The sequence below is a fragment of the Syngnathus acus genome, chromosome 3 (genome assembly GCF_901709675.1).
Source record: "Syngnathus acus chromosome 3, fSynAcu1.2, whole genome shotgun sequence".
Classification (NCBI taxonomy): domain Eukaryota; kingdom Metazoa; phylum Chordata; class Actinopteri; order Syngnathiformes; family Syngnathidae; genus Syngnathus; species Syngnathus acus.
Window position 1 is genome coordinate 498,037 of NC_051089.1, and position 27,279 is coordinate 525,315.

The 27,279-nt window shown below is 46.2% G+C and overlaps 1 protein-coding gene across 2 annotated transcripts in view; it reads right to left on the reverse strand.

Annotated features, from left to right (window-relative positions):
- Nucleotides 1-25,671, reverse strand: part of znf536 (zinc finger protein 536) — a 119,733-nt gene extending 94,062 nt beyond the window's left edge. Inside the window, exons 1-2 of one of the 2 annotated variants that reach the window (XM_037246957.1) lie at nt 25,576-25,671; nt 9,367-9,440 (exon numbers count right to left, since the gene is read on the reverse strand). The gene's annotated coding sequence lies outside the window, so the exon portion shown is untranslated. Of the gene's footprint in view, nt 1-9,366; nt 9,441-25,083; nt 25,236-25,575 lie in introns of those variants that run through there. The other variant, XM_037246956.1, reaches the window with a different exon arrangement.
- Nucleotides 25,672-27,279: the final 1,608 nt, after the last annotated feature.

Below are 27,279 nucleotides of genomic sequence, written 5' to 3' on the forward strand. Positions count from 1 at the left end.
AGCGCATTAGCGGCGGGGACAACATTAGATTTGCTCAAAATTATTGATCTTTTGTTTGCCAGCCAAGTCGGCCATAAATAACGGCCGCGCGGGAGATGTGACTCATTATCGCCGTGCCAAAAGCCCGACAGACCTCCGTCAACCCCCCCCCCCCCCAGTTTCTCCACGCACCTCCGCCTCGCTTCCTGTCATCGCTGCAAACCAATTTAATGCGCACCAAACAGACAGCGCAAATGTGCAATGTAGACAGTCCCAATATCGATGATGTCGAAGATATTGGTCGATACAAGCGTAACGGAGGACGGAGCCTTCTTGCTTCCTTTCTGCTTAAGGTAGTTAAACGCCGAGTTGAAGCCGTTTTTTTTACGTTGCAGTGAAACTGGCATTATATTATATCACCCAAATTGAGCAAGGAATCACGTAAATCTATCGATGGATGGATGGATGGATGGATGGATGGATGGATGGATGGTAACAGGCAGCACATAATGATACTTTGTCTGACTCCAAATTGAGCAGAAATGGACACAATATGTGGGCGATCCAAATATCGATAATAATAGTGATGGGCTGGAAGTCTTGCGGTGCGCTTGATTGTATTTGAGACGGAAACGACAGACACAGCTCCATCAATTGACCTCCCCCCCACACACAGCCCCTCCCTCAGCTTCCTTTCATCTCCATCACTACAAACCAATTTAATCTGTTTTTAATCCTTTCCTCTTCTACGCGCTGTCACTATCTGATTTCTTTAAAAATTTAATCTTGCGCTGATAACCCTCTTTTATGACACACACACAAACATGTCTGGCTCACGTTTAGTGTTTTATTCCTCTTTACCTTCTTAGCGTGGAGGGTGTGTGTATGTGTGTGTGTGTGTGTGCGTAGGGGGGAATCCTTTTATCGCACAATGGGTAATTTATATCCATTACCCGCGTTTTCAATCCTTTTCAGCGCGCCTGTCACTGCCTTTGGCACGCGCGTGATTAATGTGATCTAATAATAGTGCGCCATTATATTTCCTTTAGTAAAACATGTGGCAACATCCTATTCGCCGCAGTCAAATTCATTGGCCCCTTCAAATACTCCATTCGCCTTTCAGACAAGATGGCTGTCGGGTACCCCGACACGCATGCGCATATGCACGCACGCACGTAAATATGCGTACATACATACATATATATTTGCCCTCGCTAGTTTACCGCTAATTGTAACGCATGACGGAAAGAGCAGGCGATGCAGTCAAAGCAGCAAATGTCTTTGCCCTCTCCTGCCTGGTGGGGAAACGCATTTAATCTACTCCCGAAAACTCGCGCGCCTCACTTGTTGAACACACTTACAGTAACAGAGCGCCGACCACCGCGGTGGGGCTTGACAGCTTTTTTTAATTTTCTTCTTTTATTTAACAAAATGTTGTTTCATCTTTTGTTTCCATCAACTTTTTTTCCATCAAATTTTGCTCCACCTCAAAACAAGAAAGCAAATACCATAAATGGTAGGGTTGAAAAAAACTCAATGAAAACAGGAGGGGCCCTACAACGGAACCCTGTGGAACACCATGTGGCAAAGACGGACTCTGTGTGTGTCAGACATTTTCTACTGCAAACACAACAATTGGATCAAATCTTAACATTGGAACGAGAACAACAAACAGTGGAATGTCTAAAATGTGCTGGCCGTGCGTATAAATATGTGCATATATAATGAGCTCCTTATTTGCATATTTAAAGAGCACTCAAGCTCGTGAATAACGACACGGAGGAGTCGGCCTTCTCCGACCTCGCCGGGTACTCCTCCGCCGTGTCTAATCTACTCCCGAGCAGCTGTACGGCGGGGTTCCCGTACGTACACCGCCGCCGGCGGGATTCCGAGCGCGTGGGATGGCGCGTCGTCTCCCCACCCGCCGCTCCCTCTCGTCGGCGTGTCGCTTTTTAAAGACACGTATCAGAGAGGCGGCGTTCCGTGTCAAAAGGTACAAAACGAAAAGATCACAGCCGAGCGGGATGAATCCTTAAAGGACGTCTCCTGCGATGGGCTGGCTGGCTGGCTGGCTGACTGGCTGGCGGGGCTTTCAAAGCCTCCGCAGCTGCGTGCCGGCGTTCCTAATCTGGCGGCCTGTCAGTTACTCGTGTTCCCCGGGAAATGTGAGTGTGGTGGTGCTGGGGGAATGGACCCCCCCCCCCCCCCCAAAAAAAAACACACACACAAGGAGTGAGCGAGTGGAAGATTCAAAGCGTGACTATTAAGCGGGAGATAAGGAGCACTGAGGCTTTTGTGAGGACGAGTGATTCATGTGCTCTCCACGCGCACTCTGACCTCCACACGTTATCGGCCAACGATGATAGCGATGCCCCCCCCCCCCCCCCGGCCTACCCCCCAGCCCAGCCCAGCCCGCACCTGCTGCACAGGCAGAATTATTACAGCAGGTCAAAGGTGGAGTGTTATCGAAGCGTGATTGACGGATGTGAAATGATGGAAATGAAAGATCAAGTTCATTTTTAATTTCGTCGTTTTGATGGAATTTTAATTTTTCTTTTTGCAAGATGGTCAAATTACAATTTGTCCGGGAAGCCATTTTTGGATGTTCTTTTTTTTCTTGATAGCACTCTGACCTCAAGATGTTGTGTAAAAAGGATTATCTTAATATTCCAAAGTGGTGGAAGGGTTAAAAACACACAAGATGTCCCAAAACAAGTCTTAATCCCGGAGAGCGGCCCTGGCCGCGTGTGCCCGTGCTTGTATCCGACATGTGCAACATCCCAAGCGAGGCTCTTCCCTGGCACGGACCAGATTGCGGGGGCCGGTCAGGGCCTGTCAGAACCGTTCGAGCCCCCATGAGGAGTCACAGCCTCCATTTAGCTTCCTGATCCCGTGCAAACGAGCGCCCCCCCCCATCCTCTCGTGTTAGCTGCGTCTGGCAAAGGTTCAATTTCCATCCGTGTCTTTTATATTCCCGCCGGCTGCTGCCCTAACGACGCTCCAGCTTCTCCCTCCCTCCCTCCCTCCCTCCCTCCCTCCCTCCCTCCCTCCCTCCCGTCGTCCCACGTGAGAGACTATTGATCTGCCTCGCTTAGCCGCTGCTGTTTTGGTTAGCAACAAAGTGGGATCAGAAGGATTGTTTTGGATTTCCTCGTGCGGGTTAGGGCTGGGTTTAAGAATGACTCCACAAAATTGACTTTCATTCTTTTAAGAGACCGTTTATGTGCCTCTGTACTTCTGTTTTGGCGAGATCCAAAGGGCTCAGTGTTTGGTGTCGTTCCATGTCAGGGTGTAACGTTTGGTTTGGGTCACGGTTGGTAAGGCTTCAGAGGGCATTTTGGCTGAGGGTAGAGTTTTGAGTACTGTGAGGGGCTTAACCGTTGTGACTCACGTGAGCGAACTAGATGGTACTGGCTCCAAGTCGGTTAGAGTTACGGACTGGATTAGAACCGAAGTTTTTATAAAAGAAAAAAAAGAAAAAAATGTAAGAAAATGAACAAGGGCGGTGTTTTTTTTTTTTTGGGTGGGTTGATTCAAAGCCGAGCTACTGACACCGATGCGGCAAGCCTTCCATTCCCAGCCGAGTCTTTTGAGTCCGCTGCCGTCTTCTCGCCCTAACGACATCCCCACCTCCGTTTCGCCCCGCATCATTCCCTTGCCCTTCCTTCCTCCCTGCCTCCTCCCTTCTCCGTTGAACAACACAACACAGCGGAGTCGTTAGGACCCTCTCTTCATTACTTGAAAAAAGCAATCATTAGACACCAGAGTATATACGTAATTAGAAAATCACTTCCTTTGCAATGGCGGCTAAGTAGTTTACATACTGTAATTACAGGGACAAAATCAATTTTTAATCATTTCACTGATTGGGCTCATCAGCTCAGTAGGAACATTGTATCCTGCTTGTTGTGCCGCAGCTACCGCCGCAACATCTGGGCTAAAACAATTAGCCTTTTGTGGCGCACGCCGCCTCCCGTCCCCGCTTTGCACTCGTCTCCGCGTGCCGTTCGGCCGCAAACCTGGACCTTCCGTGTCAAAATGATGTCATCAGCGCTGAACAAAGAATATTTATGGAAGGAAATGTCATTTGACCAGATTTGCTGGCTATCGAATGGGTCCAGATTGCTTCAAACGCGTTTTGCTCGTCAACCCATCGGGGAAAGCAAAAACGATGACATAATCGAGGGGTGGGGGGGCTTGTTGTTCCTCAGTGGGCGAGTGGTCGTCTCCCAAGCCAGAAGTCGTAGGTTGGATCCCCGGCCGCCAAAGTATCCCTTAGCAATACAGCGAAGCTCCCGTTGCTTCTGATGATAAATGTCAATTCGGTGTGAAGGTGCAAAAGCGCCATGCAAATCAAAGATCAGTTCCCAATTTACCATATTGTTGGGAAGAAATGAAAACTGCTTCAAAGAACATGAGCGCCTGCCACAGTGGTCCGATCAAAGCCCCCCCCCCCCCGGCCCTAAATGATCCTGCCCTTGACTTGGACACTGTGATGGCGATGAATCAATACGCTAAAATAAGAAGCACAGAACCAGCAAACAAAACAACATATTGCTCTTTTTAACACCTCGTGTTGTTTTTTTATCCCGCTCGGCGTTTTTTTTCCCCGTCTTGATTTTTTTCAACCAACCAGTGGAGCGAGGCCCCCCCTGCGGAGATGTCACCTTGCTTACCGTGTGCTAACACTTAACACGCTAACGCACACCGACAGACTGACTGAGGAGAAAAATAGCCACTTCAATGTTCGGGATTCTTTTAAAAGAATTGGAAGGCAACAATAATCTAATCCTACTACTACCGATAATATTAACAGTAAAAATAACGATATTGATTGAAAGAGCAATACGTCTAATATAAAAAAGCATATTAACAATATGATTGGATTTTTCTTTCAATTTAAAACGATGTGTGAAAGAACATCAACAATTATAATAATAAAGACAAAAGTAATAAGGAATGACTGTATGATGAACGAATAAGAATTCATTAAATCAGGGGTCTCAAACTCCAGTCCTCGGGGGGGGGGAGGGGGCCGCATTCCTACATGTTTTCCAAGTTTCCCTGGTTAAACACACCTGATTCAAATGATCAGTTCATCCTCACGTTCTGCAGGAGCCTGATCATTGTGTTTAACGAGGGAAACTTGGAAAACATGTAGGAATGCGGCCCCCCCCCCGAGGACTGGAGTTTGAGACCCCTGCATTAAATGTTTTGGACTCATAAATAAATGCAAGAAACAAATATTTTTCTATTTAAAACATTAAATACAATACCTTACATTACATGCTATTCAAATGGTTACATTCATCATCACTTAAACTTCCTCCACGGAAATGCGTGTATATTTTCCTTTTTAGATTGTATTTTCTTTTTAATTCTACTATGTCATACAAGATTTTAGGACGTGCATGTGTTTAGCGTGTATGCGTGTGCGCGCGCGCCATCATCAGCTAATCAAACGCTTTGTATTCGTGTGTGAAGGCAGCCGATCGATGGGCATTAGCTTCAACTCTCTCACTCACTTTGAAACTCAGGAAATCACATTTCAAGAGGGGGAAGCGAGGGTCCGGAGGGCCGTGGGGGGGCTTGAAGAAATCGGTTAATGCATTGATCACCGGGCCTGTATGCAAATCACATTTTTTGCCGATCGATGGCGTTCATTAACGGCTTCATTTTAGCCCCCCCCTGCATCCGCTATCCCGTTAGCCGCCGCTAACCTCACAGATGATGCGCGTCGCCATGGCGCCGAGCACGAACGTAAATTCCTAGAATTCAATTTGACCCTGAGCCAGACAGCAGTTAAAGATCAGCGGCAAACGTCCCCCACGCGCTACATTTATGACTACACGCTTTATTGCAAAGATATATCCATACTTCTGAAATATATTCATACTACATATATATGTACGCACAGTACACGCATCTCCACAAGATCAGGGGATGTTGGAGAATAATTGTCCATTTTTTTGTACATGTGAAGCCCTTTGAGACTTGCCTGTGATTTAGGGCTATATAAATAAACTTGACTTGTCACACAGTTAGAATATGCGCTAACCGTTGCTAGCTAACTGGCTAAATTTCTGCTGTTAGTTTGTGCTAGCTGGCGTGTTGCGCTAACTACTCATCACTCATCAATATCTGCTCACTCTAGCATGTGCGTGCTGGTGTTCTTTCACTTCAACTCAACGCAACTCAAGCTACTGATGTCAGCTAACGCGAGAAAGCAATCCTGCTTTCTAATTAGTATGTAGATGTGTTTGTGCCAACTTGTGTCGCGATTGATGTAAGCTAGCTTGATTAGCGTTTGCTGTTCAATAAATAAATGTGTTTTGTGAGGAAATATTGTCTTTACGATATGCTCAGTTGCTAAGACCTGTCGCCGCTCAGTATCAAAATAAGCGTCTGCGACTTGCCATCCAGATGAGCTAATGTCCAGTGCTAACGATTCTAGCAGTGGTGCATTGGACATTTCCCATCTAATCTTTGAGCAGATTCCGTTCACCTTTCACTCACTTGCTGCTGCCTGCTAATCAGCGGCGGTTTGCTAACCGGCGAGCGAGAGTCGGTGAACAATATCCATTTATTGAAATAATTATTGGTCCCAAAATGCTCTTTAGTGCTTTCGCTTTGAAGCGAGCGAGTGTTTTGGATGCTTGGCGTTGGGGGCTTTGGAGGTTTGGAGAAAAAAGAAGGGGGGCGGGCGAGGGGAATCGAGGAGACTGGGGGGGGCCGTGGATTGGCGGGTGGGATTTGCTCATTTGGAGAGCTTTGGCAATTATACAATTAGTCAAGAATGTAGGCCAGCGGACCCTGGATAACAAGTTCCCTCGCTCGCTTTCTAGTTAGCTTCTCTAAACAGGAAGTCAATTCATTTACAGCAAAAGTGGCACACACAGCCCCGCCCCTCCGCCCTCTGCCCCGTCCCCGGGTGCCTCATCCTCTGGCTACATACACGGTAGCGCTAATAGATGACGTGACAGGTTACTTGGGTCTTCTCTCCCAGCATAGCTCAAAAGTCTTATTAGTAACCCCGAGTCTCTTCCTCCTTTGTTTTGCTAGCATGGATTGTTTGACGATGAAGGCTAAATTGTTTTGTAATTAGGACGTTTCCTGTGCTCGGCCATGGTGGATGTATGGAGCGGGCACGTTACCTACTAATCACCCCGGCCGGGTAGCTGGCTGCACAATTAGCCTGCTAACTTAAAAGAAAAACATTTGAGCTAGCTACATACGCTCTTGGAACAAAACACACCTGATAGCATGCTAGGAACCGACAGTCTAAAACGAGCTAACAACATATTGACCTTACAAAACGTGATCAAATAAAATGTCAAGAAATTAACTGGATTTATAAAGTTTAATTAAAGTACACTGTGATACATTAGCGTCTCGTGTGCCTTTAAGGCATGTGGCCTACATGAGTCGTTTGTGTTAGCGGCTGCTACATACTCCTTGTGCTAGCGTCTGATGCGTGCATATTCTTTTTTTCAACTCTTAAATCCAGGTAGCGCTATATTTATCAAAAGAACTGTTTCTTTAACCAATCACATTTCAAATTCACGTTGTATTTTTTGGACATCTGCTTTGCTTGCTTGGTAAGAGCAAAAACTGTTACAGTTAGCTACCAAAGGTGCCCGCTGGCTAAACAAAAGATGATGCGATGCTACGCGGCTACAGCAGGAAGCATCTGAGTGTCATCTGTCGCCACGTTGTTCTGCCGTAATCTGCGTGTGCTGATTAGGACCACATGCACAAAAGCTCTTAAATAATTATCCTGCCATGTAAAAAAAAAATGCTAATAATTATCATCATTAACTTCCGCCAAGTGACACTCGTCCCGCAAATGAAGGCTGTCAGATGAAGACGTGACGAGACTTCCGCCGGGGTGCCAATCACGTCTTATTTATACCCGCCGAGCAGCTGAACCGCTAAACTGCTAACTGAGCCAGGAGATGCTAAGGAGGACGTGAACCAAGAAAATGAACCAGCCTCACGAAGACGGTGTCATTTTCAGGAACGTTCAAATGAACCGGTCGCCGATTGAGTTGCACAACAGTGACCGTATTTGGAGAGTCGACCGAACGTGGGCGGGCGGGGCCTGTTACAATTCACAACATTTTGAATTTTTTTTACATGAACTGTTTTTCACTACCTCCTAACTCGGACTTAAAAATAAATACTATCGATTGTTTCTGTCTTGTGATTGTTATGATTATATTTGAATAAACTTGTTTGAACCCTTTGTATGTTTCAAGCGTGATCGTCAGCTTTGGCGTGGAGAAGGATCGGTTGTGAGGTTCCCAGAGAAAAAAAAAAGGTTTGCATTGATTTGGAATTCAGCGCAGATCAATTTTCACCAACCGCCTTGAACCCACTGCTCAAGCCCCTCTTACGAGTACACCCACCACCACCACCACCTTTCTTTCTCTACAATCATGTAAATTAAATTTATGCTTATAACGTGACCTACCACGTTCCATCATGAACATATGAAATGACTCAGAATAAGATGAATCAAGAACACCACAGGCTCAACATATTAACCTCAACAATAACAATGGGAACCAAAATGTTGTCAAATGAAAAAAAAGCTTCATGTCCTAATACCAAATTTAAACTACTACATTTATCATTTTCATAAACCTGCTTGCAAAGTTACATCCCAAATGTCAAACATTTTGTTTTGTCAAAGAGGCAATAAAAGCACAATAATCTCACAATGTGCTCACTCACTCACTCACTCACTCACTCACTCACTCACTCACTCACTCACTCACTCACTCACTCACTCACTCACTCACTCACTCACTCACTCACTGCCTCACTCACTGCCTCACTCACTCACTCACTCACTCACTCACTCACTCACTCACTCACTCACTCACTCACTCACTCACTCACTCACTCACTCACTGCCTCACTCACTGCCTCACTCACTCACTTACTCACTCACTCACTCACTCACTCACTCACTCACTCACTGCCTCACTCACTGCCTCACTCACTGCCTCACTCACTGCCTCACTCACTCACTCACTCACTCACTCACTCACTCACTCACTCACTCACTCACTCACTCACTCACTCACTCACTCACTGCCTCACTCACTGCCTCACTCACTCACTCACTCACTCACTCACTCACTCACTCACTCACTCACTCACTCACTCACTCACTCACTCACTCAATGTGAACATTTGTGGAATTCCTGCAGAGACGTGAAATGTCATTGTTTGACAATTGCGAGTGGTTGCAGTAAAAAAAAAAAAAAAAATATCATCCCGGCCGGCCATTTCATGCGTTCCGATTTATCAGCAGCTTATCAGGTCAAACGCAAAATGGATGAAATGGATGCGTGTGATGACGGGCATTTGGAATCGTACCTGTTGATGGACACCGATCGCTAGCTCGTTAGCTCTCGTCGCGGGGCAGGAAGAAGATGGAGGGCCAACACCGGCTGCAAGACAAAGTACATTGACAGTCAAGTCATTTGAAGCTTGACAGCAACAATGAGGGAGCCACAATGCTGACACGACAGCAATTAGTGACGGTCGCTATGCTAACTTATAGTAAGGACGGGAGAAAGCATGTGGGTCGGTCAAAATACAATTGAAAATAGATTTGCAAAACTATCTCCACTGATCATTACTATTGAAATGAAAGCTGATCAAATACTAACGTGCTAACAGTCCATGTATGCAATCAGTGCTCTTTCAAATGAAAACAGATCCAAAGCTAACAGCTGCTGTGCTAACGTATGGATGGCAAAATAGCAAGTCAAATATTTGACATTTATTTCCCTTTCTAAAATTGCACATTTCATGAGGATGGAGTGTGTGTGTGTTGCTTTAAAAGAACTATTTTGACTAATGACGGTCCTGACGGAAAACATTTGCAAAACAGAGCCGCTAACTCCCGATAGCATTTTCTGTACGTGTGTGTGTGTGTGTGTGTGTGGTGTCTCAGGTTACAGTAGCATATGCTCTCAGTACTCAGGAAGCACACACACAACGCCTTTGGTGAACAAGGTAGTCGGAGGCCCCTGGGAGCCAATTTAGATTGTGACTTAAGGCATCATGATAGCTTTGTACGTGTAGATGCGGGTGGCCCTCACGCAGACCCCCCCACCACATCTGTGGGCCCACGAGGAAGTCGTTAGCGGGACGACTTTTAAGAGATAGCGCTTGATTGACAGCCGATCTTTGCGTCAAGCGGAAAAACAACAACAAGACGACGAGGCACATTCGAACGAACGCGCCACGAAACATTGTGCGTTTGAATCGACAACCAAGAGTAGATCCTTTTTCTCTTGGCTAGAGCAGCGGCCGCTTAATGTCCAAACCGGGCTTATTTTCGAGTTGCGTCGCACATCTGCCGCCTCTCGGGCCTCCTCTTTTGGACGGCGCCGTCGGTCGGTCGGTCGGTCGGTCGGAGTGTGACGGGGGGGGGGGGGGGAGCTATTTGGAGGCCTTGTCACTTGTGATTAGGAGGCCGGCGTTCATGTTTGTGAGGAGCCTGAGTGCAGATGGCAGAGTGGAAGAAATGGATCACTAATTTTAACAATGATTAATGAACAGAGATGGAAAATGAATTACATCCCGGCGCACACATGCACGCTGAAAAATCCGCTGCCAGACACACAACCCTGCTCTGGATTATACACTCGCTACGTGTGTGTGTGTGTGTGTGTTCTGTTTTTTGATGGGCTCATTTTGCCCCTGCATCTTTTGTGGAATCAACATCACCCGACTGCTCGCGCCTTATGACTTAACTGCTTTAAACTCGGCTGCTTTCCAACTCTGCGTGTGGTGAACGTCTACACGCACGCGCGCGTACTGTACATATAGCCAAAATGGCCTTCTTTTTTTACTATCCATGCATATGAAAACGTCATGTCCACGGCCCCTTCTGTGTGAGAACCCTTCACACTGAACGGTGACATGGGAACATCGTGTGTGTGTGTGTGTGTGTGTGTTAATGTATATTTTAATGGGCTCCGAGAGAAGCTTTTCCACGCCGCTAAGTGCCAACCACGACGGAGGCCAACGACTCATTCATCTGTTCACCCAACTGCTTTCCACGCACACGCCAACACACACACCTCCTCCGCATCCCGACGCACACACAATATGTTAGCGCACACGCACGGCGAGGAAGCAGACACCTGAATGAATGAATGTGCCTCCTTTGCTTCCTTCCCCGTTTATTGCTTTCTTCCTAGTTCCTTCTTTCGTCCATCCATCCATCCATCCATCCATCCATCCATCCATCCATCCATCCATCCATCCATCCATCCATCCATCCATCCATCCATCCATCCATCCATCCATCCATCCATCCACCCATCCACCCATCCATCCATCCATCCAACTTTGCTGTTGACTTTGTTGTTGTTTGTCTCTTACTAGATTTCTACCTTCTTTGCTTCTATCCTTCCTGTTGACTTCCTCCCTCCCTCCCTCCTCCTCAGTTTTCCTTCTTTCAATTCTTCCATTGCTTTTTCCTTCCTTGCTAACTAACAACTTGCGCGCCAAGCAAGATGTCTGCTAAGGCGCCTGGCACGTGTGCTAGCATTAGCGCGATGGCTAAAGTAAATAAGACGGATGTTAGTTTGTTTGTGCCCCCCACTACACACACAGGCACACACGCCTCTCTTGGTGGCGTGGTGTAAAATTATATAAGGCTGGCACATGGCTTAAAATTTTGTCGAGCTATTTGAGAAAATCCTGCTTATGGTTGCCACTCTGTGCCAAAAAGTTCATCTGGCCTGTAAATTTAAGCACGGATTACAAATATTCAAATCACGAGCTTACTGTTCAAATAAACATTTGCAGCGGGGGGGTAAAAAGTTGCAAGGCATACACTTTGGCCATAATTCCTCTTCGGGGCACCGCCCCTTTCCCTCGGCGCTAATAAAAGCAGCACAAAGAGCGCTACGGCGAGGCGGGGTGGAAGGGGGGTTGACGGAGGGGGGTGGCTGGGTAGGGTGGAAATGCAAAAACAAAAGTTGGGCCTCTTCTTGACGCTGCATAAACACACTTGATGAAATATGTCATTAATGTAATTGTAACCACCTCCTCCGCAATTACCGCAGCCAGGGTGGGCTCGCCGGCCGGGACAATAGGCCACCTTATTATTCAATGGGGGGGGGGGTTAAGCCGGTCAGCTGCTCGCCACATGCTCGAAATAACGAGCGGTGAAGTCACACTGGAAGAAGAAGCTGGGAAGAAGTGCGCACGGAAACAGGGAGGTGTGAGGTCATCGTGAGGTCATCGAGGGGGCGGGGCTAATCACCCTCCACAACTTGTTGCACTTGAGCCAGGTATAACATTTTTTATCTGCCATTTTGATAAACGTTAAAGTAGCCCAATTATTTGGGAAAAATTGAACACAAGTGAATAAAAGCAAGCCGCGCCGTCCGCTCTCAAAACGCAGTGGTGTGCAAAACTATCTGCAGCTGATAAAGGCACGCTACATCCTATAGCATCTTTTTGATGCTTGCACAAGCAGGTTACTGCATGCTCGAGATGCCCCAATATATTCGCTTAAGATCTCCGCTTGCCGCTATATATCCCGCCAAGTCGTCGTGGCGCTTTCCCATGCCGCGACAACGAGGCGCTCTAAAGCGTACCGGCCGCCAAGTTACAGTTCCAAAAGACGGAAAAAAAAAAAAATCCCCTCTCATTCCTCTTTCTCATTTTTCAACGAGGCGCACCGTGTGAGCAAAGCCAGGAAACGGCCGAGGTTGCGTTGACGTCCAGTCCAGCGCAGTGGCCGGCAAAGGGCGCTACAAGAAAACTAAATGGCAGCTCCCTGAGAACGACGCAAACAAATTTATCTGCTTGATTGTCACTCCACAAGCGGAGGGAACATACTCATGCCCGGGGGAAAAAAAAAAAGAAAAAAAAAACTGTCGGCCTTGAGTTCCCCTTTAAGGATAACAACGGGCCTTGAAACACTGCCTGTGCTGTTAATGAAGCTTTTTATGATGGAAGCGATTATTTCTATTTCCGTGATTTCCTTTGGTGGGGGAAAATAAATTCGCCAATCCTGATTGTGAAGAACGTGCGTCAGTTTGAGTCCAGGTGCGGACCACCGGTGTCGGCCCGCGCGTCTTTGTGACAGCTGTCGTCATCTCCGGGATTAAAAATAGCCTTCCCCTCGTCTTTTTCTCCCTCTCCTTCTTCTCGCTATTCTTCTCGCCGGGTTCAAGTGCCGCGCGTACATTTGCAAAATTGCAAACAGATGCAAGTCAAGTACCTGCAAATAATCTGCCAAGACCCATTTGAGGATACGTGCCGGTCATTAAGAAGCCGGCCGGCCGGCCGAGCCGAGCCGAGCCGAGCCGAGCCCACCGCCAGATGGCTTCGGATGCTCTTTGATTGGCCGCGAAAGACCATTGCGTGCACACACGCAACATTGTAGGCGGGAGTGTGCGTGTGCGAGTGCGCGCGCGCCAGACAACAATATCGCAAGTTGAAGAGGCCAGCAAGGAATGTCACATTTCCTTTTGAATCTTTTCATCTCCCTTGCAGCGTGTGTGTGTGCGCGCACGCCTGCATGGAAAGGAGAAGATCTAAAGCTTTTATTGTTTTGTACAGATAATTTTGTACCAAAAAACAGAATTAAAAGTATTTTTTGTTGTTGTTGTTCAGTCGCACGTGTGAAGTTTTGCTCTTTAAAGTGACGACAAAGCGTTCGTTTTGTGTGTTTTCTTTTTTTTGTGCCTCCCAATTAAAGAGCGTTTTAACAGCGAGAGGTGCGACCAACTTTCATCAGTCGCCCGACGCTAAACAGGAAGTGCTTGAACCGGAGGAGGTGGCGACAACAAACAAAACGAGACGAGACTTTTTAAACGGTAAAACAAAACAAACAACCCCCCCCACCGTCACAAAAAAAAAGTCTCGCAGGCCCTTCAAACAAAACGTCGTCATTTGAATTCTGCCTAATTGTGAGAGTGCAAAAGCATGCACCACACAACAAACACGCTTTGTTGTGAGAAGCGGCCGACGAGCAGGATGGGATGGGATGGGATGGGATGGGGAGGAGGAGGAGGAGGAGGAGGGACACAAGCGGCCAGCAAAGAAGAATTTCAAGACGCTCGCTCGCTCGCACGCGCGTAATTGGGTGGTGCACAAGGAGTGTGCTCCGTGCTTGTGCATGACAGATTGGTGATAAAAACTTGAGGAGCCGAGTAAGCAGGATGCACACACACACGCACGTACACACACACACGTACACACACACTCAATGTTGACCCAAGAGACAGCAACGGTGTGACAGGGTGCACGCATCAAGTGCTCGCCTTTTAAAATTTGAACCAAATATGAAGTCACATTGTGCACCATCCAAGGAAGAAAATAATTTTTCCCCTTCTGTGTAGTAAGACTTTATCCTCAGAATTGTTTTTAATGAAACAAAAATCATATATTATTGTTAAATATTCGGCAAAAAGTAGTATTATGTTGCAAGATTTAACATTAGTTTGTGAAAAATATACTGTGACTGACATTATTGCCAGTTAATAGCATATTAACGTTAAAACGTTATTCTAATAAAAACAAATCCCCCCACCCCCAAAATTAAAAGATTCTCATACATTATTTTCTAAGGCGAAATTAGATGATATAAAATGACTTATGAATTCTCCAACCTTTGTCTGGTAAAATGTGATTGTCATTCAAATACAAATGTAGTTAAATAAGGGCAAATATGCCATGATGACTTACAATCTCTTCTTTTTTCACAACTTGATCCTCAAATGTAGTGTTTTTCTGGCAACATGACCATTTTATTCTCATAAACCGTATTTTTTTTAACGTTTTGTCAAAGACAGCTGGGATGGATGGATGGATGGATGATATCATTAAAAATGAAAGAAATCAGTTGAAATATTCCAACACTCATGAACTTTATGTGGATTTTTCTTGATTTCGTTCTCATAAAACCATTATATTTCTGGTCAAAATGTATGGCTTTTTTTCGCCACAATATTGTAACATTTGGTCTTTTTTTTTTTTCTTATGGTGTTGGATGTAAATATTTTGTTGTGACCAAACTAGTTTTGAATCACTTGCTGCTCAAGTGGTAAATTCAGCTGCAGTAGCAAAAAATAGCTTTTTTTTCTGAACAGCAATCATTTGAAGCAACCGAGCTTAATGTTTCAACTGACTCTGAATATTTGTGTCAAATTCCCGCTTGTACGGCGTTGCAACTGTAAACAGGATTAAGTTTCATGAGAGACTTTTGTGTTGCGTCGTTATAGAAGCAATGTGTGCTACTTTTACTGTAATAGAAGAAGAAGGAGGAGGAGGAGGAGGAGGAGGATGCTAATCATCATCTTAGCATGTTTTATGTAAAGGCCATCTGCTTTGTCGCACTTCAGCACCCTGGCAACCTTTAATAATATAAGCACACGCACACTGGCGCGCATGCACATCACCCCCCAAAGACTTGCCCAAATGCCAGTCACACCGTTTAACCCCAGCGGCTGCGGCCCATCCTATCACACAAAATGTCACAATCAAATCCCATTAGGACTACTAGCAGCTAAGATCAAATATCCATCCATCCATCCATCCATCCATCCATCCATCCATCCGTTTTCAACAGCGTTTTGTTTTGAACATCTGCAAGCAGCCACCCCTAAAAAGAGACACCTTATAGACACAGGCTGAGCCCCGGCAGCAAAGCTAGCTGGCTTAGCGTATCCCCAATGTTGCTTTACAATGTCATTGCTTATGTTTTGAGTTCATTGAATAAAAATGCTTAACTTATTTCACATACATTGCAGAGAGGTTGGCCTAAGAGGCCATGTTAAGGTTCATCAAGAGTGCACAGGCAGCTAAGCTCGTCTGGAGGAGTAGCCGCTTAGCCAATCGTTTTTAAGTACCGTAATTTTCGGACTATAAGTCGCGTTTTTTTTCATAGTTTGGGTGGGGGGGCGACTTATACTCAGGAGCGACTTATATACATATATATGTTTTTTTTCACTTTTTTGGGCATTTTATGGCTGGTGCGACTTATACTCCGGTGCGACTTATAGTCCGAAAATTACGGTAGTCATTTTACATTTCATCTTGTGAACTTTGCTAACAAATGGAACACAAATAACAGTCATTTGAGCTAATAATATGTTTATTACAAACTCATTTGAAACTTTTTTGGACCGCTTTGATCTCAGCATGACCTGGAAGTGACCCTTGAGAGAACCTCGAGAGAAAGTGAGCGATCGGGACGGCCTTTCTGGTGTGGCTTGGGAAGAGGAGACATGGTGTGGATGCACGCAAGCACGCACGCAAGCACGCACGCAAGCACGCACGCAAGCACGCACGCAAGCACGCACGCAAGCACGCACGCAAGCACGCACGCAAGCACGCACGCACGCACGCACGCACGCTGTGGTCACCTTTTCAGTGTCCATCAGGATTGTGAGTCTAATCCTCATCGGATCATCTCGTCAATGCCTCGCCTCTTTCTGTGTAATGGATCCTACTTCGAACCCCCCCGCCCCCCTCGCTCTTCTGCACACACACACACGCGCGCGCACGCATACACACACACACACACACACACACACACACACACACGCACACACGCACACACACAAAACATCTCCCTCATTAAATGTGACCACTTGTGTGGCCTGGAAATGACATCATCATATTGGAACAAATTGTGCAAAACTATTTCTGATTATAAAAACCATAATGTAATTATGTAATGTAATATATATATATATATATATATATATATATATATATATTTACACACACACACACACACACACACACACACACACACACACACACACACACACACACACTCTCTCGAAAATATTAAAGAGGGTATGTAAGACTAAAGGCAAAGAAAAAGTTATGAATATGGTTTTCAGTTAGGGAATGTTCCAACATGCACGCACACAAATAATAGTCGCAGAGTTGTAGTTTATGTTTTATGGTCTTTTTTTTTTTAAGTGGTAATTTTTCTGGAGTGACACTTAAAAATGATGAGAGTTTTAGTTTTTTTGAAAGTTACTTCCTTTGACACAAGCTGCTACTATTATTATTATGATAATTATTATTATTAAACTATAAGATTGTGCACCCAGTTTTGATGATCAGTTACCCGTAAAAGAAAAAATATCATATATTGTATATCACATTTACTTTTAACCGTCTGGCGTTAAAGCCTAATTCATCCCGTATGCTTTGATTTTTAAAAAAAAAGTGTTTATTTTTTCTTATTTTAGTGTGTAACATCGACAACGTTCCTGGCAAAGATCCTGGCGTCTCCTTTCGCCCTCATTACCAAATAACGATGGCATCTGATTAAAAACATGTACAATGTAGAAAAAGAAAGGCGAGGAAGTGCGGGGGAGAGAGGGGGGGGGGGGGCTGCTTTGCGGTTTACTGAGGGGGAGGGGTGCAGAGCCTCCATAATTAAGATCACTTGGCAGATTACCTCCGGCAACAAAAGCTTGTGAGCGGCCGCCTGCAGACACCAAAATTGGAAGAAAAAAGGACAACGACAAGGAGGAGAGTGACCTCCGCCAGGGAAGCGCAACAGCCAGTGAACAACCCCACCCACCAATTACGGAACCCTGCGGCCCTACAACGCACACACACACACACATAATAATAAACCACAGCAAAAATAAAACCCCAAACGACAACCATTCAAAGCCAGGAAACGCAAAAGGAAATAGAAATGTGGGGATGCTAAGCTAACTGGCTTTAGTGTATCCATATTCCATTCAATTTCATGATAAGCATTCGTTCTCACGCCACATTTATTCCCCAGCTAATTATTTGTCGATGAATGATTGGAATGCTAATTTATGTTATACAAGATTTTGGCATCTTAGTTCACAAAGCCAGCTATGAGAAAATGGTTATACTCATCATTTAGGACCACAAAGTAAAACGCTACAAATACTAGCACAGGAAGCTAAGCACAGCTGTTAAGATGGGTTGGAAAATAAAAACAAATCACATTTGTACATTGGGCAAACAAGAAGATGTGAGTTGTTGAAGAAGCAAGACTCAAAGTCGAGCAAAACACGTGTTAAAAGCAGCAGACATACGTATTTGAGGAGGTCCGAAATAAACAAACACACAATATTTACCTGGAATAAAACAAAAATATCTCCCTAAATAAACAAGACACACTTTCCTGGCTGTGAGCAGCGCTTTTCACGCAAAGTGTTCACAGATGCTCGTGTGTTCGCTCCGTTTGCCTTCCGGGACCTTTCTTGTTGACTTTTGCATAAACGTCCAACACTAATGTGGAATTGAGCGCGCCTTCCCCAGGGATCTTCCACTGCTTTCTTCTTCTTGGTTTTACACATTAAGGCGCTGATTAGCATATGCTGAAGCTCCAAAGTAGCGGAGGTGGGTGGAGTAGCCAAAAATTCCATTCAAGGGCACAATAATGCCATCGGAGTAAAAGTTGTGCACCAAATACGGGAACTCATTGAGTAAGCCCAAGTTCTCCAAAAATAAATACATAAAAAATCCAGGGGGAAAGGCTTCCTTGACAAAAAAAATACTGAATTTCCATCCATCCATCCATCCATCCGAAATGACCCCTAAATGTCGGCTCCCAACCAAATTGTCAGACTTGTCATTTTTTTCTGGGCGTGGCTTTGTGAGATTTTTTTGGGTCATTTTTTATGGACGTGGCTTTCTGAGATTTTTTTTTTTTTGGTGCGACTACTGACGATAGACTTGTCTGCCAATTTTCATGCGACAAACTGCGACTAATGTGGCTCCTGGAGCCGACTGACTTGAGCCGAGTCACCCGACTTGACTGGAGTCAGACAAAAGTTGGCCCCCTTGAAAGTTGTCTAAAAATTGAGACGCAATGACAAAAAGTCCCGACAGGCAAACAGAGCAGGCGCCTTGACGCCGCCGCTCAGAGGAATAATGCAAAAGGAAGAAGAAAAAAAGAAGAGAGGCTGCAAGCGCTTTGGATTGAGTCTTTAATTCACGCCCGTGTGACATTAAAACCCTTCGCTTGACTCGCGCCGCCGCTGACAAATGCGGCGGCGCTTAATAGAGGTGCGGCGCCATTTCGCACCACTTTTATCAAAGCCAATTTATCAGCGGCGCCGCTGCCGCCGATCTGCGGAAGACGCGTGTTGAGAGGCGAGCTTCCAGATAGCGTTAAGTACATCATCCCTCCTCGCCGCGTCCTTCTTCTCGCTGTCGTGGCGCGTCGCTCTGCTCTCCGGTGGCCGCGTTTGACAACAATTAGTCGCACAAGAAGAAGAGAAACACCTCGAGTGTGCTCAAAAGTCTTCATCGTTCACGCACGCGTCCACTCTTTGCAATTAGGAGTCAAACGTCGCTCAAGAGGTGTTTCCAGCCGCGATGGACAAAGTTTGTTGCATTTGTTGTTACGCCCCCAGCCACACAAAAAAAAAACAATTATTAATTAACATATTTTGGAATTCATCTATTTCATTGAATTCTCATTCATTTACTGCAAATTAGTCGATTCATTATTAATTAGTTCATTAATTAACTTAACATTTTAAAATGACCAATATGGAAATTAAAGTGCATGATTTGACATATTTGACAGGCACACACACATTCATTCATTTGATGTGATATACGTATAATTAGTCAGTTTGTCAGGATGAGCTTGACTATCTATCATGTGACACGACATCATTTCCACTTTAAGGTGGTATCCCCCCCCCCCCCAAAATGTTTTTTGGGTGCTTGCGGGGTTTGCAACGAGAGCGCAAGTCAACGACGCTGCCGCCGACTGAAAAGCAAAAGTGAACCAGCGGACGGATGGACGAGGAGCACGCGGACGAAGGCTCCTCTTGGCCGACGCTCACTCCAGCACGTGCAAGCCGAGCTGACCCGCTTGGCGTCACCTGAGATTCGCTCTGACACACGATCGCCGGCCGGCCTCCCTCCCTCCCTCCCTCCCTCCCTCCCATGCAGCCAGGGAAAGTCATGCTCGAAGCCCCTTTGTGAGCGGCTCGCGAGAAAGAAACAAACATAAAAACCAAGACAACTTTCTTCTTAAAATACGACTGCTAGATGGTTTGCCAAATGTAAAAGCCTTCCATAGCAAGAGATTCCTTGTTGTTATTGACTGTTCAGAAGATGGAGGTGTCACTAAAGCAAACATGAAGAGCATTAAAAGCATTAGACAAAGTTCCAAACTGGCTCCAGTCAATAATTTCAGGGGGTCAAAAAAAAAAAAAAGTCGCTGTTGGGCTTGATTCATTTCTTTTCAGCCAAAATTGTTTTCTCCGCTTTGTGTTGGGAAACAGTTGGTTTTGGAGAAACCCACCCATGTCCTAGTGCTGATGACCGCAGAGCAGACACAAGAAGGAAAAGCAAAGAAGGGAGGCCACTCTTTCTTTGGTGCTTGAAAAGTTTTGCGGCGCTCCAAAGATCCAAACTGACGAGAACGCCTCTGCTGGGCTGGCGGTGAGCGATTTTCTCTTTTATTTGATTTTTTTATGAGGACGTGAACCACCGCTCCAAATATTTACTACGGTTTGGATTCATTAGGAAAATCGTTGATCGTAAACGATTCCAATCCACTTTCCATGTGTCGGAGGCGGGCTTGGGCTACTTTTAGTGCGGGGAGGTGACAATTTGAATCAATGAGCTGAGCTGAACTTCTTGTTTCTTTTGAACACTGCCAACGGGATAGATAAAGTGCGAGCGCAAAGACAGAAGAAGAAGACGACCACCAAGCGGATGCCTTTCACAAGAACAGCGTGTCACTGGTGCCCCCCCCATCCTGCTCCGTCAGTCCAGCCCCAACATAAAGTGACTGAGAGAAATTCCGATCAAGGCATTGTCAAAGAAAATAGAATTCGGCTGGATGAGCGGCGTAACAAGTCACACACAAACCAGCGCCGAGCCCACGCACCCCCGGGCGGGAGAATATCCCGCTATTGTGCTTTTAACCCGCTAGACCTGGCGCGGAATGTAAACGCTTTCACATCACATTTATAAGCTCCGATGAGCGCACGGCAGCCGCTCGCTTTTTTGGGACTTTTTTTTTTTTTGTTTTGTGCGTAGCAGACAAATTTGGGTTTCAAAAGTAGGGTTTGCAGCAAAGGTAAGGGATAGGGTGCCAAACAGGATTCCAAAGGCGAATGTCAAGAAAGAAAGGGTCATGTGAAATTCCTCAAGATAAAAACAAAAAAAAAAAAGCAGAATTTTTGCAACAGTCAAATTTCAGAATATCAGGTCATCAGGGCACCCTCTAGTGGACAGAATTAGCAACAACAATTCCTTTTTGTGAAAAAGTCAAGTTTGTGTTCGGTCCTTATGGGCCAGATTGGAGCCAGAATTGGCCCGCCGGCTGCACGTTGGACAACCCTGATGGATGGATGGATGGATGGATGGATGGTGGCTTCAAAACAGGCTTACAGGCCAGGATTCATGTTTTCAACCTGGGTGTGGGTTTCAAGCCTGGGTAAAGATTTGAAAGAAGGGACTGGGTGAGTGACGTGTTGAGTATTTGCCTGCGTTACTTTCTTGAATTCGCCCTCAATATTTGTTGGTATATTCATATTTCTATGAATATGATTGAGGGTTTTTTTTTGGGCGCGCGCGTTCCGTCAGGCAAACTTTCATTTAAGATCCAATTATGCAAATGAGAGGCCGTTGAATACGCACAATAACGTCTCGCACGCAATCAGAGAAGGGAACCATCACGGCTGGCGCAGCCTCTGAGGAGAACGAGGAGGAGCAGGTGGACGCGGGCGGGCGAGCGAGCCACCTTTACCATGACTTCAAGTGGTCCTCCTCCTCGGCGTCTGCCTGAAGATGGTCGTCCAGAGGAGAAGCAACAGGACAAAAGCGAGGAGGAAGACAATAAGGCCGGCAAAAGGAGAGGCGCTGCAGTTGGAGGTGTGCAATCGAAGGTGGGTGGGTGGCAAACCATCAATACGAGGAGGAAAAAAGAAGGGCAGCGAGGAAGCAGGAAGAGGAGAAGAACAACAAGGATGAGGAAGTTGAAGAGGAGCCGCTCATCCTCATCATCAAAAAGCACAGAGAAGACGCGAAAGTCCGGCTCCTCGGCCTCCGTCTCGCTTCCCTTTGCCGGCCGCGCCGTGCGGATTGGGCGATGGATATGACAACACACACACACACACACACACACTGTCTCCTGTTGAGAGTGTGTGAATACTGAACGAGCTTCCTGATTGACGGCCGCTAAGCTGTTGTCTTCGGGAATGACATGGTGGAAAACAGGCACATCAAAGCAGGTGGGGGGTGGGGAGTTCTGGGGGGTTGAAGTACCTTCTTGACATCCCCAAATCCCAAATGAACTTTGGGAAAATGAACAACAACAAACAGGAGAAGAGTGAAGTTCAGCCAACAGAATAAAGAGCAGCCATTCTGTTGCACGCATGCATACATTGATGTGGAATCTTGTCGCCTCGCCCCCCCCCCTCGCAGACAAGCGCATTTCTGCTCCGTACCACACTTTTACTTCAGGCATCAAGTCGGATTGGGAGCCAGATTCCAACCTGGTCCCACACACCCCAAAACACTTCACTCGTCTTGAATGGCGCATCCAGAAAAATACATCCTCTTCTGCACTGCGCCAGCCACTCACTTTTTAATTCAGGCTTCAATCTGACAACCCCATTAGAAACCCCACCACACACACACACGCACAAATATGTGCAACTCACTTCCATTATTGGATCTGCTGTTGTTCTGCTGCAATGTAACTGAATGAGATATTTTGTTGTGTGCAAAAAAACAAAATGGATGGCTACATTTGATAACTATAAATATACTATAATATAATATATACAAGTGACACAAATGACGTGTTTTACAAAGGCATCAAATTTGACGTTCACCCCCCCCCACACACACACACCTCACTGCCTCCTCATTACACCCCAACGCGCGTGCACACACACACACACACACACACACACACTCCAAAGTGACACGTTTATAGCGTAAGGAGACATGACGACATCATCATGCATTCTGCTATTCTTCCTCCTCCTCATCGTCATTAATGTGACACACACTCGTTAACACACACACACACACACAGTCACTGACAGGCGGATACACAGAAACGCACGCACACGCGACGTTCCGAAAGCAGCAGGCCCTCTTTGACACGGCACATTTATTTCCCTCCTTGGAATATGAAGAAAGCCCCCTGGACGCGCATGATCAATGCTTATGATTTGTTGAATTTGCTTGTCTTTTCCCTTGACCCACATTGTCTCCTCTGTCACTTTGTAGACAAGTGACAAATTGTTACATTTCCATTCATTGCAGCTGCCACGTCGGCGCCTCTTAAAATAATCTCTTACCAAAAAAAAACAAGGAGGAAAAAGATGATGAACAATGAAGACGTGATGACCATGCGTTGAATTCCAAACTTAGACCACAGCATCAAATTAGGACCATTATTACTTATTGAATTGTGTGTGTGTGTGTGTGTGTGTGAGGGGGGGGGGATAATTCAAGTGTGTTTGTTACATGTCGAATTTTTGTAGAAAACAAATTAGTATTGCATTAAATAATGACGTGTAAATTGTATATATTTGATTCGAGCAAGTGTGAGAGTGTGTGTGAGACATACGGAACCCGGATATAAAATGACAAAGGAGCAAAGCACGCTCAAGTGTAAGAGCAAAGAGTTCGACTGAGCGTTCATGTCAAGCGTGTGTGTGTGTGTGTGTGTGTGTGTGTGTGTGTTCTCGAGCAGAACACCACAAGCAGAAAGCATCAAATCGCCGCTGCTGTTGCCACTTTGCGTGCCATGAAGTCAACTTTGTGTGCGTGTATTTGCTGAACTGGCCCCAAAACTAAACCGGAGCTTAAGCACAGCAACGACACCATTAGTAATCAATTGTTTTGTCACAGATACGTGTTGGATGGAACAGTCTGTGTTTGCTCCAAGTTTACATGCTTCATTTTGTGTGCTATATTCTAGTGGCCGTGTCGTGTGTGTGTGTGTGTGGGAGTGACCTCAGGAGTTTGGGGTCACTTGGCCACAGAGCTGATGCGTGTTTTACAGTAGAACGCACACGCACACATGCTGGCATCCCTGCTGCCAATGCTGGGCAGGTATGAGCAGGAAGTGGCTGTTGTGACAATGACTGCGGTAATTAACGCCCGCCACCCCCCCACACACTAATCAGGCTTGGGGTGGAGGGGGGTCACAAGGGGGTTTCACGACGAGGCAAATCGAATCGCTGCGCCTCTTGTGTGGCGCGGAACGCCAATGATTGACAGGTGGCCAAACCCTCACTTTCTGGAATCCTTGATGAGGTGGTGCCAAACAACAAATAAACGACACCGTCAAGAGAGTTTTTCCAATCTTAATTTGATAAAATGGCGACGGCAAGGCCTCGTCAACGAGCGGACGGACACACACACACACACACACACACACACACGAGCATGTAACGCAACATGGCCGCCAAACCTAATCATTTGGGAGCCCCTTGACAGACCCCCTAAGGTGCAGGTGTCAGGTTCAAGTCTCATGACCTCGGGTTCAGAGTGCACGTGCGCGCGCGCGCACACACATACACAATAATGGGCTTTTGCAAGTGTCGTCCGAAACAGCCTCCATTGGAAACGGAAGGCGTCAAAGTGAACTTGAATTTTGGAAGCAAGCAAGCAGAAGACAACATCACTCGCTCGCTCGCTCGCTCGCGCGGGCGGGCGGGCTCCTCCGTTCGGCCAACTTTGTCGCCGTCGCGGAAGCCCCCCGGGGGCTCGGCGTGACATCTGCTCTGCGCGGAACATGTCAAAGCAACCCCGGCTGCGTAGGCTACAAAATGGCAGACTTTGGTGCCGGTCCGCCTGCTTTTCTGCTCCCTGTCATCTTTCGGAACTTTACTCCCCAAAAGATAGGACGAAAACGCCGCGCGCTCAACTTCGTCCGTGTTTAAAAAAAAAAAAAAAAAAAGGGGGGAAAAGAAAGCAAAAGAGTGCACGCACGCACGCACGAGACGCGTGCAAGGATAAATCCACTTCCACCGACGCTCTAATTGCTGCCTGATTAATTTCACGGCAATCACGCTCACCTCAAAAAGGAAAAGGACTCAAAGAGTGCGTCCTTACCTTTTCGGAGGAAATTCCTACCGCGTGCACGCAGGCGAAGGGGGAAAGTGCGCGCGGGACCTGTTAGAGAGCTTCCACGCTCCACGCGCGCATCCCGACCTGACGTGGGAATCTTGTCCTTGTGAACCCCCCCTCCACTCGCTCTCTTCACTCCCTCCCTCCCTCCCTCTCTCCCTCCCTCCCTCTCTATCTTTCCGTCCTTCCTCCGCGTGTCCCGTGGATCGAGCCTCAGCAACCGTCGGCACCGGGAATCCTCCCTCCGCACCGACGAGAGAAGCAACCAGGAGTGAGGGCGAAACAAATCCATTTCCTTGTTTTGACCTTTAGTATTCCGGTTGTTGTTTTTTAAGAGGTGTTACTAATTCCAAATTGTGCGGCGCTCGTGCACGTCCTCTCGCGTTTTATGTTCCCACGCCACCACGCGAGACAGCCCTTAAAAATTCCCTTGAAAAAAAACAAAAACAAAACAAGAGGGAAAGTGGCATTTCTTACCTTTGACCGTTTCGAAGAAAAAGAGAAGAAGAAGAGGAAGAAGCCGAAGAGTCCGGAGGTCGTGCGTGTGGCGCCTTACCGCGCGCTTAAACAAGTCCGGAGCGCTCCAGATGACGAGCGTACGTATGCGTGCGCGTGCGTGCGTGCGGACGAATACATATCTGTGTATGAATGCGTGTGCGCGCGAACTGTAACCTTGTGGCTTATTTCATGTAAATAAGCCGCCTCGACTATGCATGTACACACACGCGCGCGCACACACACGGACGCGCGCACACAAACGCACACACACGCGCGCACACACACGCACAGACACACACACACACACGCACACACACACGCGCGCTCTTCCCCCCTGACGCCTTAATAATAATCGTAATAAAAATCATAATTTCAGTCAAATCTGACGTGTTATGATTAGTAACAATGATAACGCTTGGTGTTGAAGTCAACTAAAATCTTGATTTTCTCAGGAACACTTTTGCAAGCAACTTTAGTTTTACTATAGAGAAAAGAAACAGGAAAGAAAGTACACGTAGACGCGCACGAGACCGCGCAGTTTTCAAGCTCAATAATGCAATTATGCGGACGTGCACGCGCCAGGCCCAGAATGAATGAATGGATGAATGGGGGGCTTTGTGGAGGGATGATATCATGATGATGATGTGGAGAAGGAGAAGGACGAGGGCGTCTCTTTCATTCTCGCGCCCGCGCGCACACAATATCATTTTTCATAAAACACACACGCACACACACAGTCGCCCCTGCGCGTGCACGCTGGGTTCACACGGCTGCGCGCACGAGTCAAAATGTCGATCGGATTGCACTCGGAAGTGCACACACATAATAGCTGTAAAAGGGGGGAAAGAGGGGGGGCATATTCATACCCCCCCCCCCCCCCCCCACACACACACACACACACTCCGAAGAGAGAAAGAGAAAGGCGAGGGAGGGAGGGATGGACTATACTGACACTTGTATAATAGCAGATATGGAAATGACCTATTATGATCCTAATAAATGTTAAATACATATGTGGCATCAAACATTCTTACTATGGAACTGAGAAGCAACTACAAATGTGAAAGCAATCATAAATATGATACACGTATTTATAAAATAAACCAGAAACATGATACTTTGAAGTTGTTTTTTCCCCCGCAAATGTGTGTTTATCATTGTCAAATGGATACAATGAAAGACTGATGATGCTAACTTTAATACTCACGCATTCATTTAATTGTTGGCTATGCTATGTGTTTTTGCTTTGTTCTTGGAATTTGACGAGAAATGGGGTGTTCAAACTTTTTGGGTATTTCTTTGCACCCCCTCTCCAAGTTTAGTTCGTTTGCAGCTGTTCCTAACATTGTGACCGTCTGGGTTTTAGCCAAATAAGGAAGAAGCAAAATATTAGAAACAGCTGAATAAGCCCAACCAAGCGTCAATCAACAATCATTGTAAGGGCATTTGGTGTGCCTGATAAAGTGATGAGTTATAAATAGATATGTGTGTGTGTGTGTGTGTGTGTGTGTCTGTGTGAGTGAAAACCTTTTGCATTTGTTTTTAAGTCCGGTTTCAATTGAACAATTTTATAAAATACAAGTGCTCCGAACTTTGTGGGTGCATGTGTGCGTGTGACAGACATGAGTGAGGACCCTAAAGAAGCCCTCCACGCTATGCTTTTAAAAAGCTGATGGGGAATTC